Source organism: Marmota monax, unplaced genomic scaffold, assembly GCF_021218885.2.
Source record: "Marmota monax isolate L192 unplaced genomic scaffold, Marmota_monax_Labrador192_F-V1.1 WCK01_AAM20220418_F8-fsc00160, whole genome shotgun sequence".
Lineage (NCBI taxonomy): Eukaryota > Metazoa > Chordata > Mammalia > Rodentia > Sciuridae > Marmota > Marmota monax.
The window spans coordinates 3,778,855-3,783,804 of NW_026694183.1; the positions used below are offsets into that span (position 1 = coordinate 3,778,855).

General features: G+C 50.8%; 1 pseudogene; it reads right to left on the minus strand.

Annotated features, from left to right (window-relative positions):
- Window positions 1–1,297: 1,297 nt before the first annotated feature.
- On the minus strand, window positions 1,298–4,732 carry LOC124107817 (epididymal sperm-binding protein 1-like; annotated as a pseudogene).
- Window positions 4,733–4,950: the final 218 nt, after the last annotated feature.

The following is a 4,950-nucleotide window of genomic DNA, read 5'->3' on the forward strand; positions in this document are numbered from 1 at the left end:
GATTCGGTATTTGCTAATTCAGTGTTCGTGGTGACTATACAACATGACCACAGTGAATAAAGAGACTCAGCCCTGCGAACCACTCTCACTTCTAGGCGACTCACCACCAGAGGGCCACCGTCCACTCACCATGCAAGGCCCTGGACAGGGCTAGGAGACTTGGATAACTTATCAAGACATGGAGGTATAAAGGGAGAGAGCGTTGTTGATAAACAACCTGCTACCCCAGAGGAACCGGAGGACCATGACCAAAACAGAGTGGTGTAGACGCGTCATCAGGTTTCTTATTCTTGGTTTTTTTTCCTGATCACCTCATCAAGTTCAGGTTGGCTCTTTCATTATTAAAAAAATTTTTAAAAAAAGTAATTCAAAACTTGAAATAAGGCCAAAATATTGCCACATGGTCTTTGAATGGCAGCCTGGGACATTGTCCAACAAGCCCCTGGGGGTCATCTGATAGTCTAGCTCATAGTGGGCAAGCTTTTTCTAGAAGTTCTGGGATTCCTGCAGCATGCCGTCTCTGTACGAACTGGAAAGCAGCCTCAGTCCATCAGAGAGTGGGTGGGCTGTGTTCCAGGAAAACTTTGCACATGGACCCTGGAAATGGAATTCCAGATCATCCCACCTGTTACAAATATTTGCCTTTTGATTTTTCTTCCCAACCTTACAAAAATGTTAAAAATTTCTCTCCGCCTGGGGGCTGCACAAATAGGCCTTAGTCCAGCTTGCTCACAGATAGGATGGGGGTAGTGGACGCTGCCCTGGGAATACAACTGTAAGTGACTCTGTGCTACTGATTGGAAGCCCAGGCCCAGCGACAACTGGGTGTGACTGGTAGAAGATTCCCAGGTCGTGAATGACTTCTATGCAATAGATGTGAATAATTTCCACTTGGTGTGTGAGGTGCTCTCGAGAGCTTGACTGCCCTTTTGATGTTCATGGGTTTGTGTCTAACTGAGCAGCTGCGCAGCCAGCCCTCTCCCCCCCACCCCCCATGTTTGATGGGAGAGAGGCCTTTAACATCCCAGATCCCAGAGCCTGCTGCAGTCGCACTGCTGGGCCAGGTGTTCACCACCAGGAGGGCAGGACTCCATCCTTCTCACTCACCAATCTCCTTTCCCCAGGCCCAGCTCAGAGCCTGGTGTGCACCGGGCTTTCCCAGGGGTCTGCTGAGGTGGTGAATGCAGGACCCACCCCGGCCACCCTGGCCCTTCCCCAGGTGACTGCTGTCCACACAGAGGCCCCACCTCCCGTCCTTGTCCAGGTCCCCCGTGGTTGGGCACCAGAGCGCCTGTTCTCATCCTCCAGGCATCGAGACCACGTTATTTCTGCAGACGGAGGGAAGGGGCAGGGCTTGCTGAAGGAACTGCCCCCATACCCTGAAAACCGTCACAGAAAGGCGACTGGTCAAGAAGAGGGGGTGAACGGGCTTCTGGTGATCACAGATGTTCATCTCATGGAAAGTAATATGGCGCCCCAGGGACAAGGACCTTCTTGGGATGTCATTACCAGCCTGTGGGTAAGCAAGGGCTACAGCCATCCACACCTGCAAACCCACTGTCCGCGGTCACAGGACTTGACTGCTCCCCCTGGTCTGCAGCCACATGATGCTATTAACCTAGGAAATTCTTGCTGGGAAACTAAAAGATGCAAATAGCTTGATTGTTCATTCCAAGAAATGTAAGGGTAAAAGAAATTGAAGTTAAAGTGTAAAAGACCGGGCATTGTAAAGTTTCTAAGCTGCAAGGCCTGAGTTAAAATGTAAAGGACCAGGTATTGTTAAGTTCCTATGCTACACGCAAAACCTGAAATTCCTGTAGCTGTTAAGACAATACTCGAACTGCCCAGTAAACATTCCCCCTGACCGCCTGGTTGTTTAATAACCCAGGACCCTGTGTGGCCTGGCACATAGGCATCGCAGGGCCTAAACCAATCAGTTTGAATGTGTACCCTGCTTTAGAACTGACCAATCACCCCTTCCCGACCTGTTCCCGCCAATGAATGTGCTAATCAGGTTTAGGAATTGTTGTTTGACTTTCCTGCGGTGTATGATGATTTGTTAGAGGAGACTGTGATGTATGTAAAGTCCCCGCCCTCCCCAAGAAGTGTACTTAAGCAGTGCTCAGCCCCTGCTCTGGGCTCTGGGCTGCTCTCCTTTCTTGAGTGAGCACGGAGCCCCAGCGCGCTGGATTGGATCCTCAATAAATAAATCCCCTTCTGCAATTGCATGAGTCAGTCTCTTGGTGGTCTCTTCCTCCGACGCTTCGCTGGACACTTACAGAACATCATGAAGAACTACCAGACATTGGATGTGGCTTATTTCACCTAGCTTAGCCTACTGTCCTCTGGGTACACCCTCGTGGTCACAACAACAGGATTGAGTGTGGGCGAGGAGTCAGATTCAGCTTTAGGAAGAGTTATGGTGGGATTTAAGGATAAGGCTGGAGGAGAATCCTGGACACAGTGATGCATAGCCAGGTGGGGGGGGAAAGGAAGGTTTTATATGGGATTAGCACGAGCCCTGAGGGAAGAACCTGGTTAAGATTTTCATGCAAAAATGAGTGTGCCCATGGGCAGGTGCCTCAGGTGCCTCGCATACACTTAATGACAAAGCATGGACTTTGGAACCATTTGGACTTGATTCTAGTTCTAACTGCAGCATGGCCTGTGAGTAGGACCCTGGGGAGATCTTAATTTTATGAGGACCACTGATTCATCCGCTGGGGTGGGAGATAGCGTCTTCTAGAGCTGCCATGAAAGATTCAGTAAATGTTGTACACAAAGCCCAGACCAGAGACTGGTACAGATGGCACCAAAGAAACCTTGCCCATGAGCCTCAGGTGTGAAACCAAGATTCAGTGCTGAGCTGCACTGAAATACAGGCAGGATCCATCAGCAGGTGAATCAGGTTATTGCCAATGCTAGAAACAGAAGAACTCGAAAACCCACATCAGGGCCATCTTTTCAGTCGGGATACCTTTGGGCTGGCACTGGGGCTTGGGGAACTTGGCCCTGGCACATCCCAGTCTCTGGTGTTGTCAGAATGTCCTCTATTGAAGGACCTAGATTCCTAGAAGCACTTCCCTTGGTTGCCAGCATCCCCCCTCGAGGACCGCGGCTATCCCCCCACCCCTGCATGGCCCAGCCCGCCCGGTTTCCAGGGCTTGCCATTCATCTGCAGTATTTCCACTGCTGCATCCCATCAAAGTTGGAGGTGACGGAGCCCCACATCCCGCCTCCAAAGCTTCCATCTGTGCGGCAGCTACCGCAGGGACTCCGGGAGAGACGAGGGGAAGACGGGTAGTCTGCACAGAGAGGAGCCCACCCAGACCCACGGGACAGCATAAGACCAAGAATCCTGATGGTTTACGACCAACAGATGAAGTCAAGATCCTGATCTACCCCAAACTGTTGAGGTTATTAAAAATAAAACGTCAGGGAAGTAAAATACAATTCTCATCTGAAGGCTGGTGCCTTCTTGCCGTTTGCATGAACAATCCGAATTCCCACACAGATGTGCACAGTCCGCGGCTCAGACCTGAGGCTCACAGGTGCACACTGACCACAAGGAGAGGAGCCTGCCTGTTCCAGGGGGCGTCAATTACACGTAAGACAAGTGACCGGTTCACACCCGGCCTCCTTCTCCCTTGGCTCCTCCCCCTCCGCCAAGGCTCCTCCCCCAAGTCGCCCTCGTACCTTTCTGACATCCCTTTCCCCCTCTAACTTCCACATGTGGGAGAAAACCACAGGCCCCTGGTTTTTCTGAGTCTGGCTTCTTTCACTGAACAGGAGGCCAAGGACAACCAGTTCCGACACTATCAATATTAATGTCATAACCTACTTCAGCCTGAGCATCCCTCATCCAAAATCCAAAATTTGAAAATCTGAAATGTTCTGAGGTCCACAAAATGTTTCTAGTGCCAACAAAGCACCACCAGTAGGAAGTCCACCCCTGACCTCATGTCCTGGGGTCACAGGCAAAACATGGGCACTCCAAAAACATTGTACAAAATTACCTTTAACGGATGCAAATAAGGTGTATAGAAAACACAAATGAGTTTCATGCTTGGACTTGGGTCCCCTTCCCAAGATACCTCATTATGTATATGCAAATAAATCTTAAAGCAAAACACACCAAATCCAAAGTACTGATCCCAAGCATTTTGGATGAAGGACACTCACCTGGTATTAGCACCTCATGTCTGGCCTCCCGGGGGCATTTTCCATGCACAGATCATATTATCATTTGTCTGCAAAAACACAAGTCATGTCATACCCATGCATGAATTTCTGTTGCCCACCCTGTTCTGAAGCCAGTCACAGAGGGACATAACTGAGAAATCTACGTCCCAGCCTCCCCAGGCTGTCGAATCCCACCTCTCACCTTCCGGGCTGCAGTACTTCCATCTGCCTCAAAATCCGCTCCTGATCACGATGCAGGAGGCAGGATGCATCTTGGTTTGGTTCTCGCTTTGATCTGAAGGATTCTGACTCCCAGATTCAGAGGCTGACACTGTAACCCCCTTGGGGATGGCAGCAGGGGGTGGCTGCTTTGGGAGGTGACCAGATGGTGAGGGGACAGGGACTACAGCCCTTACAAAAGAGAACCCCAGAGGGCTGGCTAGCTCACCCCTTCCACCATGGCAGACCACAGGGAGGAGGTGCCCCCTAAGAAACAGGAAGGAGGGTCCTCCTCAGACACTGAACCTGCCAGAGACTTGGCCTTGGACATCTCAGACTCCTGAACTTTGAGAAAGACATTTCTATTCTTCATAAGCCACCCGGCCTGTGGCGTTGTGTTATAGCTGCCCACGCAGACTGAGCCTTGGCCTGGAGGGCTAAAGGCCACACCTCTTTCCATTTGGATGGAGACAGGGGAGGCTTTCACACACAAGGAGGGGACCCGGAGGTGTCATTCCTTCAGGCCATTGCCTCCCTGACCGTGGAATG